We start from the raw sequence: 24,925 nt of genomic DNA on the forward strand, positions 1-24,925 counted from the left end.
GTATTTTTTTATGTATGAATTGCAAATGATGTTGACAGTCAACAGGAAATCAAAATGGATAATTTACTTCTGTAATACATGTTTTAGGTCATATTGTGCACAATTCATCAGTGCATGTTATTTCAAATAACTGGCTTCGCCTCTGAAATTATTTTCCTTTTCAGCTGATGTCATCTAGGCCCTAGGGGCGGGGCCAATAATGTTAATCAATAACTAAATACCTATACATTGTTTTAGGCCCGTGGTTTATATATATATTATATATATATATATATATTAATTTTAGTTAGATTTATAGTAATTTTGTAGTGTTTTTTGTAATTTTTTGTTTTTAAATCTTTATTTCAGTTTTAGTTATTTTAGTACATTAACTAAATGAAAATGCTAGCTGAATTAAAACAAGTTTATTTTTGTTTATATTTTATTTTTATTTCAGTTAATGTTTATTTATAGTTTTAAGGTATGTTTACACAGCAATGATGTACGGAGCCCTGCACATGACATGCAAAAAAAAGTTAATTCATTCCCTCGATTTGCTAAATCATGTGCACAATTTAGCAAATTGAGGGAATGAAATAGTAAAGCATGTGCACTATTTATAAATTGAGGGAAGGACTTAGTAAAGCATGCGCACGATTTAGTAAATCGAGGGAACGAATAAATAAAGCATGCGCACGATTTAGTAAATCGGGGGAACGAATAAATAAAGCGTGCGCACGATTTAGTAAATCGAGGGAACGAATAAATAAAGCATGCGCACGAGTTAGTAAATCGAGGAAACAAATAAATAAAGCGTGCGCACGATTTAGTAAATCGGGGGAACGAATAAATAAAGCGTGCGCACGATTTAGTAAATCGGGGGAACGAATAAAGAAAGCGTGCGCACGATTTAGTAAATCGAGGGAACGAATAAATAAAGCATGCGCACGATTTAGTAAATCGGGGGAACGAATAAATAAAGCGTGCGCACGATTTAGTAAATCGAGGGAACGAATAAATAAAGCATGCGCACGATTTAGTAAATCGAGGAAATAAATAAAGCGTGAGGCAACGACAGTAAAGCGCGCGGACGATTTAGTAAATTGAGGGAACAACTTAGTAAAGCGTGTGCACGATTTAGTAAATCGAGGGAACAAATAAGTAAAGCGTGCGCACGATTTAGTAAATCGGGGGAACGAATAAATAAAGCGTGCGCACGATTTAGTAAATCGAGGGAACGAATAAATAAAGCATGCGCACGATTTAGTAAATCGGGGGAACGAATAAATAAAGCGTGCGCACGATTTAGTAAATCGGGGGAACGAATAAATAAAGCATGCGCACGATTTAGTAAATCGGGGGAACGAATAAATAAAGCGTGCGCACGATTTAGTAAATCGAGGGAACGAATAAATAAAGCATGCGCACGATTTAGTAAATCGAGGAAACAAATAAATAAAGCATGCGCACGATTTAGTAAATCGGGGGAACGAATAAATAAAGCGTGCGCACGATTTAGTAAATCGGGGGAACGAATAAAGAAAGCGTGCGCACGATTTAGTAAATCGAGGGAACGAATAAATAAAGCATGCGCACGATTTAGTAAATCGGGGGAACGAATAAATAAAGCGTGCGCACGATTTAGTAAATCGAGGGAACGAATAAATAAAGCATGCGCACGATTTAGTAAATCGAGGAAACATAAAGCGTGAGGCAACGACAGTAAAGCGCGCGGACGATTTAGTAAATTGAGGGAACAACTTAGTAAAGCGTGTGCACGATTTAGTAAATCGAGGGAACAAATAAGTAAAGCGTGCGCACGATTTAGTAAATCGAGGAAACAAATAAATAAAGCATGCGCACGATTTAGTAAATCGGGGGAACGAATAAATAAAGCGTGCGCACGATTTAGTAAATCGGGGGAACGAATAAATAAAGCGTGCGCACGATTTAGTAAATCGAGGGAACGAATAAATAAAGCATGCGCACGATTTAGTAAATCGAGGAAACAAATAAAGCGTGAGGCAACGACAGTAAAGCGCGCGGACGATTTAGTAAATTGAGGGAACAACTTAGTAAAGCGTGTGCACGATTTAGTAAATCGAGGGAACAAATAAGTAAAGCGTGCGCACGATTTAGTAAATCGAGGAAACAAATAAATAAAGCATGCGCACGATTTAGTAAATCGGGGGAACGAATAAATAAAGCATGCGCACGATTTAGTAAATCGAGGAAACAAATAAATAAAGCATGCGCACGATTTAGTAAATCGGGGGAACGAATAAATAAAGCATGCGCACGATTTAGTAAATCGAGGGAACAAATAAATAAAGCATGCGCACGATTTAGTAAATCGGGGGAACGAATAAATAAAGCGTGCGCACGATTTAGTAAATCGAGGGAACGAATAAATAAAGCATGCGCACGATTTAGTAAATCGGGGGAACGAATAAATAAAGCATGCGCACGATTTAGTAAATCGAGGAAACAAATAAAGCGTGAGGCAACGACAGTAAAGCGCGCGGACGATTTAGTAAATTGAGGGAACAACTTAGTAAAGCGTGTGCACGATTTAGTAAATCGAGGGAACGAATAAATAAAGCATGCGCACGATTTAGTAAATCGAGGAAACAAATAAAGCGTGAGGCAACGACAGTAAAGCGCGCGGACGATTTAGTAAATTGAGGGAACAACTTAGTAAAGCGTGTGCACGATTTAGTAAATCGAGGGAACAAATAAGTAAAGCGTGCGCACGATTTAGTAAATCGGGGGAACGAATAAATAAAGCGTGCGCACGATTTAGTAAATCGAGGGAACGAATAAGTAAAGCATGCGCACGATTTAGTCAATCGAGGGAACGAATAAAGAGTGAGGCAATGACTTAGTAAAGCTTGCGGACGATTTAGTAAATTGAGGGAATGATTTAGTAAATCGAAGGAATGACTTAGTAAAGCTTGCGGACGATTTAGTAAATTGAGGGAATGATTTAGTAAATCGAAGGAATGACTTAGTAAAGCTTGCGCACGATTTAGCCTACTATTTTTTCCTGCATGTCATATGCAGGGCTCTGTAACGATGTACTAAAAATGGAAACGTTTTTCATATGCGTTTTCCACGTACAGACGACAATGTTGTCAAAACGATCACATGCACACGGATGCCAGGTCAGGCCAGTAGTTGGCGATATAACTTTTGTAAAGAAACTGTACGTATCTATAGACTGAACGTTTTTTAGTTTAAACGTAGACGATAACGGTACCATTTTCAGAAACTATAGCACTTTGAAACACGTTTTCAAAAGGTGCATTTTCAGGTCCCCAAAACGCCGTTGTTGTTTAAAAAAGTTTCCATTTTTAGTTGAAAATGGTGTTGTGTAAACGGCCCATTAGTTTTAGTAAACTATTAGGAGGCCTGATTGAGAACAAGCAGCAGTAAAATAAACCAAAACAACCAAAAGAACCATTATTCACAATGATAATGTCTTAAAAATGCTTTTTAGACCTGGAAAATGTTTAATAATGAATATATATATATATATAGAGAGAGAGAGAGAGAGAGAGATAGGAAAGGTCACGAGGCCACTGTTTTAGGTTATTGGAGATAATGCAGTTTTTCTAAAATGTCAGTATCCAGTCGAGTCCTGCCATTTTTTTCACACCGAATTTCCTGTTTTACTCTGAAACACATTATGGAACTAAAATGGGTTATGAATATCTTTGCATTAAGACTTTAAACTGATTTAGCATTTGTGATACTTTGCAAATACATTTTCTCCATTTTACTATTACCATATTTAGAAAACACCATCTGTTCTGTAGTATATTTCAGTTTTATTCCAATTTCCTATGCTTATCTTACATTCTTCTACATTCCCACACAGACCACAGAGATGGCTTTCCTTACACACAAACAGATGATGAGAAACTCAGATTTGTCTGTTGTGGAGAGCAAAGACAAGTTTTTGCTCTTTCATGCACAGACTTCAATTACGCTGCACCCCATAAAGTGGATGCGATGAGCGGCCCTTTATCGATCAAAATATCTTTTTATTTTTTCAAAATTTAAAATTCTACATTTTTTGCTAAAACTGCTTGATACTTTCAGGCCACTCAGCAATGTTCTATCTGATACAAACTTTCCTCTCCAATCTGGGTTAGACCAGCTGACCAAGACAAACACACACACACTATATGAGACGGTGAGCACTTATCAGAACGGACAGAAAATATGCTAACTTTAGTTCAAGTTTTGCATTCCCTAGGCACTCTCCCTCTTTTACTCTCGATCCCTCCCCCTTTCTCTTTCTCTCTTTTACCCTCTATCTCTCTCCCTTTATCTCCCGCAGGGTGTGCTGTCTGGGATGAGAGCTCTCACAGCAAGAACATTTTCTCTCTCTCTCTTACACACACACACACACACACACACACATACACACACAGTCGCAGGACTCAGCATGGACCTATGCACTATTTTGAATAATATATGTTGACCGCAGGAGCAGCTCAAGAGAATCATCCTGTCTTTAGTGGGGTAGTAAATTTAGCAAGTCTGATCTCATGCTTTTGGGGCCGCTGTACGCTTCACGCTGATGTTCGGATGGGGTCACCCGTTCACCGCTACTTTGAAATGAGATTAAAATAAAGATTAATCTTGAGAGAATTTATAGTCTTTATAGCAAGCTTTCTGATTAAGGAAATAATGTAGGTGTATGTGGAGTGGAATAGCAAAATATCTCAAGGAAAATGTTGTTTGAGTCATAAAAACTGTATATGGCACAGGCTGAAGACTGCTGCTGTTTTATAAGGGGCAATTCTAAGATGCCGTAACTCAGAATAATATTTCTTGCTTTACAGCAATATTTCACCCAAAAAATTCAAATTTTTATGTACTCTCCCTAATGTTGTGCCAAACTCATATGCTGTCGAACACAAAAGGAAAATTTCATTAGAATATTCATATTTTCCATAAGATAACTATATGTAACTATGCCTGTTTAGCACATTTTGACTCCAAAAAACTCTATAAAATTACATAAAATGTTCATATGGACTACTTTTATGGTGCCTTTTTTGCCCCTTTGGAGCTTTATAGTCCCTAATCACTTCCATTATAATTAAACATAAAGGTTCTTTAATGGAATATTATTTTTATTAATGGGTTAGTTCACCCAAAAATGAAAATTACCCCATAATCACCCTCAAGCCATCCTGTATATGACTATCTTCTTTCAGCCAAACACAATCAGAGTTATATTAAACATATTCCAAGCTTTATAATGGTAGTGAATGGAGGATAAGATTTTGTAGTCCAAAAAAGTGCATCCATCCACGCGGCTCCAGGGGTTTAATAACGGCCTTCTGAAACGAAGTAAATCGATTCATTTGTGTAAGACAAATATCCTTATTTAAAACTTTAGAAAGTAAAATAACAAGCTTCCGACGCGACAGCCATTCGCATTTGACTTACATCTAAAAAGCGTTAACTTCCGCATGACGTACTATGCATTATAACGTAGGACATAGCGTAGTACGTCATGGCGTAGTGTAGAACATCATGGCATTGTGTACCACTTCGCTGAAATTAACACTGTTTAGACGCAAGTCGAATGCGTATAGCTGTCGCACCATAAGCTCATTATTTTACTTTATAAAGTTTTAAATATGGATATTTTTCTTACACAAGCGCATCGCTTTGCTTCAGAAGGCCTTTATTAACCCCCCAGAGCCACGTGGAGTACGTTTTATGACCAATGGATGCACTTTTTTGGAATTCAAAATCTCATCCTCCAATCACTAGCATTATAAAGCTTGAACGAACCAGGCTATTTTTAATATAACTCTGATTGTGTTTGGCTGAAAGAAGATACACTTAAGATGGATTGAGGGTGAGTAAATTATGGGGTAATTTTCATTTTTGGGTGAACTAACCCTTTAAGAACCTTTAACATTCATGGTACCTTTGCACTGCACAAAAGGTTCTTTAAGGTTCTTTAGATTAATAAAATGCTGTTCACACCATGAAAAAAACCCTGGTGGATTGTGAGGGAACTGCAAAATTAATTGAAATAAAACTGAACTTGCATTATAGCACATGCGCTGTTTTTTTTTTCGTTTTTTTTTACACATTTGCTTAATTTCCAACATTTCTATTGTATGTTTTCCACCAAAATAAAAGCTTGAGGATTTGAATGTTTGAAAGTGGAGAATTTAAGACATAAACATTGCTTGCAGTGTAAAATAAAATAATTATTATAATCATGAAATATTTGTTTTATTTTTATAGAAAAATGTAAAATTTTATTTACAACAGTAATATATTAAATTTTTAATTAGCAATAATAATAAGCCCTATACGTGCAGTCCAGTAATTTAAAAATAAAAAACATAATAAAACACTAAAAAAATATATATATATATATTTTATCTGTTTAGTTCCCTTTCATGGGAACTGTCGACGCTACGTCATATGACATAGCATCTCGTTCCCTATTCAGGGAACCAGGGTTACGCAAGTAACCCGAGACGTTCCCTTTCATGGGAACTGTCGACGCTACGTCATATGACGTAGCGTCTCGTTCCCTATTCAGGGAACCAGGGTTACACAAGTAACCCGAGACGTTTCATGTCGTGACAAATAACCAACATCAGAGAACGAGCATGCAAATGTGTCAATAATTATTAAAATGTTTACTTAAAATCTCAGGGGGTACTTTTACTTAGATGTAAAATATTTTACATCTAAGGGGTTCAGCGGACAAAAACGTTTGGGACTGTAAAACCCCCCTTGAAACTTGATTTTTAAGAGAGTGTCTTGATAATTGTCTATGCCACACAGCTTTGGAACAACATGAGGGTGAATAAACGATGACACATTTTTCATTTTTGAGTATCACTTTAATCTAATGAGCTTTAAAGTTTAAGTTTAATGACTAGTAAGGGGAAGCTTCAGTGTGAAATGACCTGTGAAATAAGATGCCGCTGTTTTCAGTAAACACTAATGATCACATAATCACAGATTTTAAGGGTGCTGACAGTTAAATTCATTGCTGATTAGATGAAAGACAAGGGGGCTGAAGACCCCTATAAGGTCTATAATTGCCAATGTGATGTATTATCAAATAAAGGCCCTTGTGCAAATTTTAGGTGTCCATATAGAGCAGAAATTCCCAGATTAGAAGCAATCACAAAGGCTGTGCCAACTCTTATAATGTTTGATCTGTTTTAATCAAATTCAAATCCAACCCATCCAAATGGTTGGAATTAGGAATTCTAACTCTGGAATAATTAGAGCGTACTTTGAAAGAAGACGACAGACCCGTGATTGAGCAGCACCAACATTGTCCTTTCTGATTTGCCTATTAAGACTACCTGATGGACAGAATAAAAAAGCCTGACATCAGGGGCTGAGGAAGGATTCGAAAAGCAAAAGGGGGAGACATCAAAGCACGGATCTTTGAAAAGTAATGATTATCTCCCAAAAGCACTGACAATGAACATTCTCAGTTTCTAAAAGTGAGGGGGACATGTCTCCTCTAGTTATAATCTTTGCAGGCTCCTGCCAAAGCCTGCAATCTGGAGGAAACAGGAAAAACTCTGCTGCATTCGGAAGATTTCCCCCCTTAGATGTAGACGGGGCGCTATATGGCTGATTTGCATATCTTTTGGCATTTCTACTTCTCATTTGGTATGAATGGGTGAGATTGGGATGTTTTTGAAATGGGGATGTGAAATTCAGCCAAACAGCTGGTCCTGGGGAGATGCTGGCGATACTCAGCATGAACCTTCTAGGAAGGAAGGCAACTTTTCAAATTATGTTCTCTGTCGGAGCCGTGACGCTGCACGTGCTCGCTGGGACGCAGGTTTGAGTTTGCCCTGCGTCGTGTCCTGAACACATTCCCACAGGCTCTCCCTTCATGTTGCTGTCTGCTCTCTTTGGTTCCTGCATATTAAAGGAAAAAAATGGATCAATAACTTTTACGGATTGTGAAGATGAGGATTTAGTAAAAAAAACAAAAACCCCACCAATCTATAAAAATCTAATTTAAAACACATATGCTTAGAAAAGCAATTTAGAAATGCATTCTCAATCTTTTCATATTTTTCTGAAAAAACTGAGTAAATATCATTTTCAGAGTTGAAAGTGGATGACCTACTAATAACTGAGTAGAAAATGAACATTTTATAACAGAGTAAAAAGAATTTGTATATAGCTATATTAGGAACTATCTGTTACGACAGTCTATTTCTTGTCACATGACAACAAAATAGATTGTGTCATTTTAATGAGAATTTTTTTTTGTCATTATCATTTTTTATTTTATACTCCGCACAAAATATCAAAATGATCTTTCAATTAGAAATTGTAAACATGTTCATCATTGAAGACATTTATTGTCTATATGAATGGTATTTTCAATATTTTTTTTAATAAATTAATATATTCACACAAAAATGTCTCCATATATATATATTTATATATATATATGCACATACATATACATATAATATACATACATATGTATAAGTATTTGTGAATTTCTCCTTATACAACAATGTTAAGTACTTTTTTATTAATTCTTAATTCATTTAAAATATTAACTTTATTAAATCTATTCGCTCTTGTTTATGTCTTATACTTCATAAATAAAGTTTCTAAAATGCTATACGTTTCCTTTAAAATCCTCAAAACCTCATGAATTTCAGTGACATTTAATGCAAGCTGACAATATATTCCTCAGGGTTTAAAGGTGCAATATGTAAGAATTTTGCAGTAAAATATCCAAAAACCACTAGTGTTATATATTTTGTTCACTTGAGTACTTACAATATCCCAAATGTTTGCAACTCTTTGCAATCGTAAGAAAATTGCAATTTTAACCAAGGCTCGAGACGTGTGACGAGTCGCCTGTCAATTGCGTCATACCCGCGTTACCCTCAGTTTCCGGTTTTATTTTGTAGAAACCATGGAAACACCAAAGACGCTTTAATATTTACATGTTTTAATAGGCAAGGGAACAATTGTTTTGATATATTTATAGACAGAAAACTAATTATTGTTATATAGCTCAACACGTTTAACGTTAGTCTTATTGTTTAAATCAAATTTTCTTGATTTTCTGCGAGTACCATGCTTTACCACGCCTCAGAGAAAAACGCTATTTTGTGAAGTAGCTAACATAGCATAGTCAGATGCAGCTTTATTTTTAGTAACAGTAATACAGGAACTCCATTATACAATACGTTTTTAAAATTAATTGTATTTATCAACACAAGCCATCCAGTATTTAATATGATATTCTAAAATCGGTCTAGCTTACTGCAGTGTGCAACAAGTGTCTCACAGCAGCCATCGAGCGAACGCACAGAGTAACGTTATAACATCATTTTCAACACACTCAAATGTATCTAATATGATAAACAGAGCTGTGTTACCTCGTACTCATGACCGGAAAAGCGGAAGCAGCGCCGGCGACTGTGGCATAATAAAAGTTCCGCTGCTCGTGTGTTGCACAATCACTCCAGCGGCCTCGTTCAGCTCCCACAACACTCGGTCCTGCTCTGCTTCATACTACAGTAACGTTAATAATCGCATCCATGAACATGATTTCTTTTCCATCGGCCGCTGAGCTGAAGACCACATGTCCCAAGATTCCGTGCTTAAACTTGGTGTCATCAAGCTATGCCTTTGTTTTGAATAGGCCTCTAGCGTACAGAAAATATTACATATTGCACCTTTAATGAAATAATATATTGATAAATGGTAGATGGATGAATAGATAGACAAAAAGTACTTTGTTACACTGTAAAATATTTCCACCTATTCCAACTTAAAATCTTAAAGTCCCCCTGTAGTCAATAATTTTAGCTCTTAAAACTCATCTTTGATCACCAAAATGACACATTTAAACATTTTTTTCCTGTAAAAATTTTTTTCTTTATGTCTTAAAATAGCTTGAATGTAACTCTACACCATTGCTTCATTTAATATATGCGGATCTATGAATATGCTAATTAGCCCCGCCTCCACTCACTCGCATGAGCTCAGAGATCCACTTACTGAGGTAAACGCTGCACAATAGTATCGCTTTTTACAACGTCGGACACATGACAGTAATTAATATGATTAGCCTTTTGTTTGAATACATTATCAAACAGCTAATAATGTGTTGGTAATGTTACACAAACCATGTTCCCGTTCGCGAGTCAGACAGCTGTTTAAAAATTTGTATCCTTAGAAACGCTTTGAACACCTCAGAACGTCAGTGGAGAAAGTCATATAGTTCATCAAAACATCGTTATATACCATACACCCGCTATATTGCTAAATCTACCCGATTTTTTATATCAATGGAAATATATACCAGGATGGCTTCTTGAGACTCTCCTGCTTCAGAGCGCTCATGGTTAATGATAAGCTGAAGCCCGCCAGCACATTGACGTGATTGGTTTGTGACGTCACAGACGCTAGCGATTTTAAACCGCAGATTTGAGTCTTTTTTTCACTGCAGTTTTAAATAGAAAATACTTCAATAGTGCTGACTTGTGAATTTGCATATAAACACCACATAGACATATGAACAACATTACAATCTTGATTTTCACCTAACTTTAAGTTCAGTTGCCGCCTGATGTATAATCAATTTGGTTGAACAAGTAATTTCAATTTAAATTACTTAAATTGCTTTCTATAATGAGAACCCTCCAAAGATTTTAACATGGTAATGGATATGACAATGTTAATGTGTTTGGTCTTGGCGGAATAGATCTGCTACCCTGCTGCTGCTGCTGTTGAACTTGCTACTGCCAATACATATGCTGATACGCTGCTGTGCATATGCAAGACAAACTTCTGCTGCACAAACAGCATATATAAAATTACCCATAGCAGATCTATACAGGTGGAGCTGGGGAAGGTGGAGGGTTTCAGAGGAACTCTGAAAGCACGCTGCAAACTGTTATAGTGAATGCTAACCAGTCATTAAAATGTTGAGCAGCGAGCTCATTGGCTGCAAATGCGACATTTACCAACCAGCTTGTTCCAAGTAGTTAACACTGTGAATATCATCAGTTTGCATTAAGGACCCATCAGCCTGCGCCATCTAGAGTTTCATGGCATTTAATATTTTAATGAGTAATGAGTAAAAAACACAAGTTCCATGACTTACTGCTCATATAATTTTTTACAGTGTAAACATACTGTAAAGTTGTACTAAGTAGCCTATAACTAATGGCCAGTGCATGAACCAGAGTTAGTATGTAGGCTAATGGACTTGCAGAACAAATGTATGTTCATGACGCTGCATATGTGTCTGAAATCAGTGTATGAGAACTTCTGTGTGTACTTTTCATAAATGCATTCATGAAGCCTTAGATAAAAGCATGTAGGTGTGGGAATTTGTGTGTGTGTCTTTCATAAATATATAATTAAATGTCAAAGTGTGTGTGTGTGTTCATGTATGTGCATGGGGAGAAGAGAGTTCATCATAAATATGTGAACATACGCCTAAAATGAGTGTGCATGGCATGATGAATTATGTACTTAGTGGGTGTCCAACTGAATAAATATCATTCTGTTAACAGTTCATGCACTCTGTGTGTCTATTTGTATGAGAGTGTGTGTGTTTGTTAATGTAATCGTCAATCTTCTAGAAGTCAAAAGAAAATCTCACAACATGTTTTATTGTAGTCTGTTAAGTAAATGTGTGTGTGAACATTTGGCAGATAGCGTGAGACCGAAAATTACATGAGTTGGCACTCATTACAGAGAGAGAGAGAGAGAGAGAGAGAGAGAGAGAGAGAGAGAGAGAGAGAGAACAGACAAAAAAATTATTGATCAAATTAAATCAGCCATTATTCCCATTAAATTTTGCTAGCTTGTTGGAGACGTGGCCCGGCGGGTAGCAAATGCCTTCTACCGTGCGGGTGATCTGACGTTGAATCTAACTTGGGTCACGTGAATTTTGGCATTGTTCTGGCTTTTATCATAATGGCATAGCTTGGAGTCTATAGCTGTCACAACCACAGTGAATGCTCATTTTATTTCTATATACTAACTAGCGGCACAGATGCTGTTTTCTCAGAGTGCTAAGGATCCCAACATGCACTGGGGCATGAATAAATAATACAGTTGCATTGTTTCACTGTTTGCCAGTTTTATTTGCATAGTTGTTGTGTTCAGTAACTTGTTCTCTTGTAATGTCAGGGCGAGTTTGTTCCTCTATTAAAACGATCAGATGATTATTTTCCTTTCTGTGCTTCATCTACAATTGTGTGTGGCATTTTTAGGTTTGTGGCATTTTATGTGACATTGTCAATAATTTAAAACAGCTAGTGTTTTCCTCTCTATGTGCATTCATTATGGGAACCATTATGGGGACATTTCATGTTAAGTAAATACATTTAATCAAAATAATTAAGTAGATTAAGAAATTCTTGCTGAGAAGTAAAAATAGACATGATTGAGACAAATGCTGACATATAGAGTGTAACAGTACAGAGCTATGAAACCCCTATGAAATATAGTGTTTTTAAATGATTATTATTTTGATAAACCATTCAGTTTAGAGCAAATGATGTGTCTCAACTGAACCAGTGTTATTTAGATATTATAGTATTTAATAATATTTGAGTATTTTCAGTTTTCATTTTAATTTTAGTTTAAGTTTTAACCATTTTTTATAAACTTTTATCTTTTTATTAATTTTTAAATATATCTATTTAGCTTTATTTTTATTTAAGTTTTAGTAATATTAATACTTAAACATAAATTAGAAATGTTGCCTTGACAACTAACTGAAATAAAGTTTACATTTTTTTTAAATTTAAGTTTTTAATCTAATATTTACATATAATATAATATAATATAATATAATCACACTCATGTCGTTCCACACCCCTAAGACCTTTGTTCATCTTCAGAACACAAATTAAGATATTTTTGATGAAATCCTATGGCTCAGTGAGGCCTCCATTGACAGCAAGATAATTAACACTTTCAAGAAAGCTACTATAAACATATTTAAAACAGTTCATGTGACTACAGTGGTTCAACCTTAATGTTACGAAGCAACAAGAATACCTTTTGTGTGCCAAAAAAACAAAATAATGACTTTTTTCAACAATATCTAGTGATGGGTGATTTCAAAACACTGCTTCATGAAGCTTTGAAGCTTTACAAATCTTTTGTTTCAAATCAGTGGTTCGGAGCGTGTATCAAACTGCCAAAGTCATGTGATTTTAGTAAATGAGGCTTTGTTATGTCATAAGTGTTTCGAAATTTCAATGGTTCACCACTGGGGGGCGTGACTTTGGCTGTTTGATACACACTCTGAACCACTGATTCGAAACAAAAGATTCGTAAAGCTTCGAAGCTTCATGAAGCAGTGTTTTGAAATCGTCCATCACTAGATATTGAATAAAGTCGTTATTTTATTTTTTTGGTCCACAAAAAGTATTCTCGTTGCTTCATAACATTAAGGTTGGACCACTGTAGTCACATGAACTGTTTTAAATATGTCTTTAGTAGCTTTCTGGGCATCTAAAAATTGTTAATTATCTTGCTGGCAATGGAGGCCTCACTAAGCGATCGGATTTTATTAAAAATATATTATAATTTGTGTTCTGAAGATGAACGAAGGTCTTACAGGTGTGGAATGACATGAGGGTGAGTAATTAATGACAGAATTTTCATTTTTGGATGAACTAACCCTTTAAAAATCCACTTTTGGGGGATTTTTACCTCAGTTTGAATGAACATGACACTTACTTATCATAGATCAGTACTGATTCAACAAATGAAAGTGAACTTCTACAATGGTGTGTTGTGTTGGATTGGCAGCGTTCATTCTTTTGGTTAGCGACAGAAGAAGCCTGCTGGTCTCTACACCCTCTTCCAACTGCCGTCAAGTTGCATATTACTCCCACGCATTCTCAGGCTCTTTGTTTTTTTTTTTTTTCATCCGAATGTCTCCAGAACCCCAAAGTAATCCCAAACCCCTTAATATATGTTTAATGAGTTAGCAAGACTGAACAACCTCTAACTATAGTACAGTAATTGCCCACTGCCAATTAAAGGAGGACAGGCTCCCCTCGGGTCTGATTCCTCACTAGGTTTCTGCTCGTTGCGCTTCTCTATGGGAATCATTCCTCCCACAGGTCGCTTAAAGGTACCCTACGGCATTCTCTGAGGGTTTTAGACCCAGCATTCTGTGAAGTTTGCTCTGTGACAAGATCCATTTGAAGATGCATTGCAGTAGGAAGAAATTTAATAATGCATGCAGTTGAATTGTTGGAAACCATCAGTGTAAGCTGTTGTATAGAACTAGACATCCGGCTGAGAAGGTGAAAGATCTATGATGGAGATGGAAAGCTGCTCATCTAGCATAACAGGAGAGGAGAGTAACTAACTAAAGGCGGCATCCAACTGGCTGACTCGAAACAACTTGATTTATGCTAGGGGATGTCAGACATCCAAAATGTTTTTGCTGAAATCTTGCTCCCTGTTCTGTTGAAGTGACTAAACGACTGCCTCTGACATTTCTGTCCATTTCCCTGTCGCACAAAACTTACCGAAATGTGAACGGGAGCACAGCGTGAACATAAACAGCTGTAATTCATGGAGTAACTTTACACCGTGAATGTGTATGATTATGTATTTGTCCCTTCGGGGCTGTTAAATGTTCAGGCGCAGCTTCAGTGAGAAGATGATTTACATTTAATAAACAGACTGCTCTGTCTCCACTTTATTAGTCATTTAAATGTAGGAAAATCCCAAAAGAGCATAAATCACAAAATGGTGTTTGAGGAAAAGGTATAAATGAGATCTGATCATGACACAGTAACACTGACCCAACCAATGACATGAATTTAGGGCGGGGCCATCTGTTTGCTGACAATGGCAGACAAAAAAAGACTGTTCAGGAAACCGTTTGGTAAATAACAATTAATTTCACAATTACTTTTGGTTATATTAACTGAGATCCATACTGTTTTTGTGCCAAATGAATAGCAATCTGATTGCGCCAAAAAAGAGAGATATATTTTTTTTTAAATCTATACAATTACACCATAAATATATAAATATATAAATTGTATAAATATATATATATACTGCTGTTCAAAAGTGTTCACTGCTCACCAAGTCTCTATTTATTTGATTAAAATTACAGTAAAAACAGTAATATTGCAATACTACTGTTTTTACTGTAATTAAGTAAAATACAGTTTTCCATTAAAACTGTAATATGCCATAAAACAATGTATTCTGGGTAATATTTGTCATTTTCGTATAGGCTACTTTCTCGAAAACGACAAATATTACCCAGAATGTATAGTTTTTACTGTATATTACTGTTTCAGTGGAAAACGGTATTTTACTGTGTAAATGTGTTTAGTTTTTTTTACAGATATTTTTAGAGTGTGTGAAATATTATTACAATTGAACATAGCTTAGTTTTATATATTTTAAAATGCAATTTATCCCTGTAATATCAAAGCTGAATTTTCAGCATCATTACTCCAGTCTTCCGTGTCACATGATCCTTCAGAAATCATTCTAATATGCTGATTTGCTGCTCATTTTTGTGGACTTTTTTCAGGATTCTTTGATGAATAGACAGTTAAAAATAGCATTTATTTGAGATAGAAATCTTTTGTAACATTATAAACTGTTAGTTTTGATCAATGTGATGCATCCTTGCTGAATAAAAGTATTCAAATTATAAGTATATTAATTTCAAATTTGTGACAAAATGTGACAGGATAGAAATATAGTAACAATAAATAACTGGGTTCTTTTTTTTCTTTGAAAATGTTATCATTTACTAACTCTGTTGGTCCAAACTTGTATCACTTTCTTTCTTCTGTGGAACATAAAAGAAGATATTTTGAAAAATTCTGGGGTCCAATCAACATTAGCCCTCAATGACTTTTATTGTATGGACAAAAATAAATAAAAAAAATTAACATACATAAATAAATATGTGTGTGTACTCCACAGAAGAAAGAAAGCCTAAGAGGTTTGGAATGACATGAAGATGAGTAAATGACAGAAGTTTGATTTATGGGTGAAGTGTCCCTTTAATGGTTTAAGCATCGAAATATATATACACACACACACACACATATATATTATATATATATATATATATATATATATATATATACACATACACATATAGAGCTATATACATATATATACACATATATAGCTTTTCTATACGTTACTTTTAGAGTGTGCAAAAGCTATTTCAACCTAACTTCTCTAAGATGGCATGTTAAATGTGTTCATTACTGCACTGAAGTGCCAAATGCGGTTCTTAGAAGACAAAGCCTGTATAAAACTGCAATGGAAAGCAAATTCTTGAAGTTACAGACCTGTGCCTGTTCAAATACACATAAACACACTCATATTAAGGTCAACACCTGCTAAACTTCTACAATAATCTGCTGCAAAACTACCGAAGGTTGACAGCTTGAGTTGCAAGTGTGTGTGTTCTCATTTCGGGTCTATCGTCAGGTTGCCCTACTTAAGTGTGTGTCTATGCGTGTGCGTTTATGGGCTACTGTTACAGACCAACTGGAAACTTTGGTCCATCTGTTACTAAAATGTGTTCTCTTCACAATTAGGTCTAATGGAGACTCCCTGGTAGAGAAGTTCTAAGTGCCGACCTCATCCCAAGCCTATTAAAACCTGCTAAAACACACACACACACCAACAGAAGTAATTAACTGTGACCAGTGCTTCACACTCTTCAAATTACTGATAGACCTTTATTCCGTCCTGCGCCTGAGGAACGGATCCACCCGCAGTAGGTAAGTCTACTAAGTGAAGTAAAAGTAAAAATTATTCAAGGGTTGGACATCCGCCCCCCTGGAGAGCAATTAGTGAGACTTATAGGGTATTTTAAGAAGAAATCACAGGGCGAGTATTTGAGAAAGATATAATCTGGATCAAAAGTGAATTACTTGACTTGATATTTCCAATTTACAGTGACATTTGAGGAAGTTAGAAAGTCACTTTTCTGCTTCCCACACACAGGAGTGCTTTAGCAGGGATGCATGTTCAACTTTGGCCTGGGTTGAATAGAATTGATTAAATTAAACAAATAATAAAATAATAATAATAATTAAAAAAAAAAACGTAGTTTTTTCTAAAATGTTTTATACATAATTTAAAGAACTCCATGAAAAACTCCCTGAAATGCCTCTATTGTAGTCTTGAGTTTTCTTCTGGGAATGAACACGTCACAGTATTTCTCATTTAAATAATTCCCGTCTATGGCAAATGCAAAAAAGAGGACGAGGCCTAGTTAAATTGTGTTAGTAGTGTGTTGAAACTCGCAGTTATGGTAAGGGGTGTGACATTTCCAAAACATGCTTGAAGCGGTTTGCCAATCACAACACACTAGTCCAGCCGACCAATCAGAGTTCATTGCGCTTTTGGAAGGAGGGGCTTCATAGAGATCGGAACTAAACAGGGGTGCATTTCCTGAAAGCATCGTTAGCCAACTATGGTCGCAATTTCCGTCATTATCTGCATATTTCAACGAGTCAGTGTTTCCTAAACCATAGTTCCAACGAACATTCGCAAACAGCATCACAAACTTGTGTGGTTGGAACGACAGCTCTCAAATGGTTGGTTAGAAGCAAAATTTCTTCTTTGCATGACGTGGATTAATAAATCATTATTTTGAGCAAAATATTCAAACTGACATTCAGTACAATCTATATCGTTTATTTCGAATATACACAGATGTCATTTACATATTTTAGTTTGTCAAGAGATTTTAAGCACCGTTTTTGAAGAGTGCGCATGTGCGTACGTGCTGCAGTACGTAAGAACGAGCTAATGATTGAATCTGGCAAAATAAATAAGAAAAAATAACTAAGAAAAATAAGAATTAGTCATCAGATGCCATGTCCGTATTTTATAGCAAAAAATCTAGCATTAATTCAGTCTCAAACAGATTCAATAAAATAAGTTATTACTCCACCAGCTGCGTGATTTCATTAACCTGGGGTGCATTTCCCATACAACGACGTAACGTGCTGCTTCACTACCATAGTACGATGCATCCTTGAAGAAATCAACTGTTTCCATAAACCGTATTGTCGCAAACCTGTCTTCAGCCACGTTGCTAAATGATGTCACGCAGGTGATGGAGTAATAACTTCTTTAAATGAATCCGTTTGAGATCGAATTAATGCTAGATTTTTTGCCATAAATTACGGACATAAAATCTGAAAACTACTTCTCATTTTTCTCAGTTATTTTGCTTTATTTCCAGATTCAATCATTAGCTTGTTCTTACGTACCAGAGCACGTACACGCGCACTCAAAAACGGTGCTTAAAATCTCCTGACAAACTAAAATATGTAAATGACTTCTCTATATATTCGAAATAAAAGATATACATTGTACTTAATGTCAGCTTGCTTATTTTGCTCAAGATAACGATTTATTAAGTCCACGTCATAAAAACAAGAAACTATGCTTCTAATCACAGCTCAAGAGCTGTCGTTCCAACCACACAAGTTTGTGATGCAGTTTGCTAATGTTCATTTGAACCATGTTCTCGGGAAACACCAAATCGTTGAACTATGCTGATAACGATAGAACTTGTGATGTTAGTTGGCTAACGACGCTTTTAGGAAATGCACCCCAGCGTGGTTGGACGACAAATTTGCGACAATACGATTTCGGGAAACAGTCGTGACTAGCTAGTTGATTTCTTAAAAGATGATTCGTACTATGGTAGTTAAGCAGCGAGTTACGTCGGTGTATGGGAAACTCACTCCAGAGCATAACAGACGAGAAGAGCTGCAATAATGTAAAATATATGAAAAATAATGTTTTTTGAACATTCAAGCATAAAAAGCTATTCTAGTAGACCCTAAAAACAAAATCAAGACTTTGTAAAAGGGCATAATATGGCCACTTTAAGATAATTTGTCTTTGTACAATCTTTTTTTTTTTTTTGTACAGAAAAATATGAAAAATGTGGTGTAGTGCCTTCACTGACCTTCAGTCTTGTAACATTTGACCCCAAAACGTGAATGTTTAATGTCTGTTTTAAAAGAGAAATTGGTTGTTTATAGATTTGTATTATTATTATCATTAAAATGTTTGATTTATTAGAAGGCACACCTAAACTGACACTACCAGTATTTACTCATGTACACCATTCAACAGTTTGAAGTCAGTAAGATTTTTTAAAAGAAATTATAAAACGGTTAGTTCCTGTCCTTGATTCTGATTGGTCAATAGCTGTGTTTTATTCACGATAAAACACGGCTATGACCGCTTCACCCAACGGTTCTGTGTATCACTACACAACACCCTTAGAAACCACTCTTAGCAACGTAAACTGTAAGTTCTCAATTGATATTGTTCACTGAAGCTTACTGTATTATGTAGAAGAGTATTGTGAGAAAGAGATCGAGTGAGCGAGTTTATTACCTGCATTCAGATTTAGCTTTTTCCTTCAGGTCAGTCCTATGTTCATAATAAAAAATCTGTTTAAATGTCCGATGTATTATCTTGTCCTTTTAACAGTTAAGGGGTTTTCCCGTGACTGACAGCGCTAGTCAAAGCATTTGTCAGTTGCGTCTTGTTCTGTGTTCACAACAATTCAGTTTTTTCAATATAAAAATCTTCACTATTGACTGACACACTCATAAAAACAGTCTTTGCCGCCATCTAATGGCATAATAATGTAACTTCTGTTGCTGTTCACGGTCAGGGACTATTTTTTCCAGCGGAAGTAAGGCTTTTAGTGAAAGTTTACTTCATGAAAGTTGCATTGATACATATTTTTTGCTTTAATATTTGTATTGTGTGGTAACCGTTTTATAAAAGCAATAAGGTACTCAAGGCTAGTGCTGTATCGTGAATAAGTCACGGCTGAAGTGGTTGCAGGCACGACGCAAATGAATTTGAAAGTCACTGGATATGAATTTCAAATTTGTGACAAAATGGGACAGGGCTGAAATAATGACCCCAATAACTTTTATTGTAAAAATAAACACTATTGATATCAGTTCTGGCCCTGATACTTCAGGCTTGAGGTGCAAAAATATGATTTCTTACAAGCTCAGCAATATCCTTTTCAAATGAAACTGAACTTCAGGCACAATGGCACAGTTTCCTGAGAACGACCCATTTGCAGTCTTGTGACTGATAGGTACTGTGTGTGAAGCTGTCAGGACGTCATGTATTGTTAGGTACGATCTTAAACCTAGAGGTCTGGAAACAACCAAACAAAAGTTGTCAGCCATCAAACAGCAGCTTTTGTCCCAGTGACCCAATATTTTTTTAATTGAGATGTTCTTTGTGTGTGTTGTTTCAGAAGTTTGCTCACGGGTAGTCAGGATGTCAAGATGACATCATCGCTGCAGCCCACACTCTGACAAGTCAACACTCAGGAGATGCATATTAAATGTTGAGATATCACATTAAAAAATAAATATATAACACTCGCCATGAATTAAACATGTAGGGGGCCACCTGCGTAATGTTCCAGACTTTCCAGTTGTCATCCCCATCCACATTCTTCTCTCTCTCTCTCACAAACACACACACGCATTTATGAGGGAAACTAGGTCTTTGCATCTACTGACAGCTACATGAAATGCCCAGCAAAACAGGAAATGTTGCTTATTTGTCCCCAAAAGGCACAAGAGAGAAGCTAGAACAAGCAAGAGTAATGAAGTGTAGAAATTCTTTCCATTTTAATAATAATAGCTCAACAAATAATAGCTCATGCTTTTTTCCATTATCCAATATACTCTAAAAACTATGATACTCAATTTCTCTGGTGAAACATTTTTACGCTTAAACATAAGGAGTATTTTTAAAGCTGTAAAATCCACAAAACACAAAATTACACTTAGTTTTAGCATTTACTCTCATATTAAAGTCTGTATCAAAGCATGCTGAGAAAAATAAGATTTCCCTCTTTTTGCACACGATTATTAATTGTGTCCAGCTTACTCAGTTTCTTGTTGTTACATAAGAAGAAAATTAATATGGAATGAGTAATAATTGTAGTTCTTGTAACTAATTGTATACTAATCTTGTAACTAATTATATAATTTCTCCATTCTCAAATATTTAGTTTGAAATGTTACAAATATATTAAGTATATTAAAAAATATATATCATTTGTTAGTCAAATACTAATTTATTTTTGTGGGGAAAAAAAAAAAAAACTTAATAGTGGAATAAACTTAATTATAGATGCAAATTTTAGACAAAGATTAACTATTGGATTTTTAGGCATTTACTGTATATATGCCCAACACAAACAATCACTTAAATGGTATTCAGAGATTTTATTAAGGTAGTAATGTTATTTATTATTGTAATATTTACAAAGTTAAAATGAATTAAAGAATTTATGTATTATATATATTTATTTCAGATATAAATTATTGTAAGTTTTATTATAAGGCATTATTAATTCAATAAGAATGTTTGGTAACACTTTATTTTACAGTGTTATTGTTACATATGTTACACGTAGTTACTATGGTAATAACTATAAATTATGCATAATTGCATGCAACTATCCCAATACAAACCAAACCCTATAGTAAGTACATGTAGTTTCTTAATATTAATTCAATTCAATTCAATTCACATTTATTTGTATAGCGCTTTTCACAATACATATCGTTTCAAAGCAGCTTTACAGAGAATGCATGTCAACATTACAATTTGGAGAATGCAGTTAGCTAATAATGTAATAATTTAGGCAATTAATATACAATCACTGTTAGCAATTTAATTGAAGGTAGAAGCAAAGAGCTCCTGGAAAAATGAATTACATATTAACAATAATTAGGATATATAGAAATTTGCGAATGTGCGTGTTGATCCAGATATTACTCAGTACTTAAATGTATAATTACAGTGTAACAAAGACACCCTAAAATAAAGTGTAACCGAATGTTTTTATAAATAATACGATACAATATAATGCTTTATACTGTATTATAAGGCACTATTAAAAGTTTTTTAAAAGCCCCCTGTAGTCAATAATTCTTATCCCTTATAACTCACCTTTGATCACAAAAATGACATATTTAAAAAAAAATTCCTCTGAAATTTTTTTTTACAAGCCTTAAAAAAGCTTGAATGTAATTCTACACCCTTGCTTCATTTAGTATACGGGATCTATGAATATGCTAATTAGCCCCGCCTCCAATCACTCACACAAGCTCAGAGATCCACTCTGTCAACTTACTGAGGTAAACGCTGCACAATGATGCTTTTTACAACATCGGACACATAACAGTAATTAATATGATTAGCCTTTTGCTTGACTACATTATCAAACAGCTAATAATGCTAATGCTAATGTTACACAAACCTTGTTCCCGTTCGCCATGTCAGAGTCAGACAACTGCCTTCTAAAGCCTTGTTATACTTTCCATGTACACGAGTGTGCTAGGGTCTGTGAGACAAAAATCGTCATCGGAGGGTGTACGCGGAGGCTTTCCGTGTGCATCCTATTTTTTTGTGACCGTGCAGACACTAGGCAACAAAAGCACCAACTGCGCATGCACTGGAAAAACAAAGTGGTCATTGAATTTGAAGAGAGGCTGTGTCCGTCTGTTGCTATCCGCACCTCTACAATTCTTCAGTAAAACAACATAAAGACAACCAGATGTGCGATAATAATGATGTCCAATAATCCATGTTTGTTTACTGTTCAAGCCATTTTACTGCGCATGCGTGGAACATATCCGCTGAGCGGCCTCCAGCATATACTTTCAGTAGCATAAATACTGTAAATACTTCTCTTGAGATTCCCTTGCTTCAGAGCGGTAATAGTTAATGATAAAGCCCGCCAGCACGCTGACATGTTTGGTTACAAGGTAGTTTGTGACGATTTTAAACCACGTTTTTGAAACTGTCTATGGTTCACTGCAGTTTTAAGGAGAAATTATTCAGCAATGGTGTTGACTTATGAACTTGCACATGGTTTGTCTTAAAGCATATTAAAAACACCACATAGACATATAAACAACATTAAAAACTTGATTTTCACCACAGGGGGACTTTAAATGAATTCAAAAAGCCTGTATAATTAACATGCTTTTATTAATCATGGCTGAAGGTCATTGATAGGCACATGCTATATGCACTGATAAACATACTTAAATAGATATTTTGCATTATAGCTGTTACTATTACAATTGGAATACTATATTGACCAACCAGTATCCAGGATCTATATTTTAAAATACATTGCTAATTTTAGGAATGCCCCAATATTTACATTTTGACTGATACAGAAAAGTCAGAAAACATTTATGCTGAACTAAATAAGAGTGTATACGCACTTCATGGCCAGAAATATGTGAACAGCTCACCAAAATGTGCTTGCTGAACATTTAACAGCTGCTATTCTTCTGGGAAGACTTTCTACAAGATGTCGGAACACGGCTGCAGGGATTTGCTCCCATTCAGACATGAGCATCAGGGAGGTCAGATACTGATGTTAGGTGATGGGGTCTGGCACGCAGCCGAAATTCATCCCAAAAGTGTTCAGTAGGATTCAGGTCTGGGCTTTGTGCAAGTTCTTCCACACCAGACTCAGTAAAATGCTTTGTGCACTGTCATGCTGGAACCGAACAGGCTTCATTCTGCTGAAAAGAAGATTGCATGGCTGCACACATCTGTTAATTAATTAAAAGTGGGTGTTCACATACTTTTGGCCATGCAATGTGTTTATTAGATAGACCTCAGGCTTACTGTTCAAATATGCATCCATTTATGTCAATTCCATTCCACAGAGTATTACTCTTTTATTGTATTGAAATTGAATTTCATCACATTCTGCTTGACGATATGTCTAATGGCGCTATATTTAATCCAAACATTTTGACTTCTGCCTCCAACCAGGAACTCACCTAAAATAACACTAATTTGCATGCATTAGCATAAACTGTTCCCATTTGGTGTGTTTTTGAACGCATAATTAGAGTCATAACTTAGCTTTATTTGTGCGGTCTCTCTCCCAAGTGACTTTATGAATGAACATATTCTCATCGACTGACACTCTCTGGGTGCACAGGGATGTTCGCGCTCACACACATTATTGGGTTCACATACAATATATCAGATTTAATATTGTTCACTTGATTCATTTTAAAATGCTTCCAAATCTAATGTGAAATAACTTGCACTGCATATGAAGTCTGGATGTACAATGCATTATTATGGGATTCTTGATGCACTATAATGTACTCATTATAATACACCTTATGTTCTATAAACTGTAATTATCTTTTGAATAATTGTGACCACAGTCATATGCATTATGATAAATGCCTACTTGGTTATGCACCTTAAAGAATTAAAACATGTTTAACCAACACATATATCATTATAAGCTGCATTATAAGGCATTATTAATGCATTAAGACAGTCTTTATAATTAATAATTAAGATACAATATAATGAATTACAATGTGTATTGTAAGACATTATGAAAATCTTTCAAATTGATTCTAAAGCCTATTTAAATAACATTAATCAGGGCTGAAGGGCATTGATAGGCACATTGATAGGCTACATAATACATATTATTCACAACCAAAAAATTATCTTGACCAATCAGCATCCAGGATATCTATATTTTAAAATACATTGTTCATTTTAGGAATGCACCGATATTTAAAATTCTGGCTGGTACAGATAAGCCGATAGTAGTTCTCATGTTATGCCCATCGGCTGCAGGGTTGAGCCTGGTCAATACCTGGATGGGAGACCTCTGGGGAAAACTATGTTGCTGCTGGAAGAGGTGTTAATAAGACCATCAGGTGGTGCTCACCCTGTGGTCTGTGTGGGTCCTAATGCCCCAGCATAGTGATGGGGGACACTATACTGTAAAAAAAACAGTAATTCGGATGAGACGTTAAACCAAGGTCCTGACTCT

This window comes from Ctenopharyngodon idella, chromosome 1 (assembly GCF_019924925.1).
Source record: "Ctenopharyngodon idella isolate HZGC_01 chromosome 1, HZGC01, whole genome shotgun sequence".
Lineage (NCBI taxonomy): Eukaryota > Metazoa > Chordata > Actinopteri > Cypriniformes > Xenocyprididae > Ctenopharyngodon > Ctenopharyngodon idella.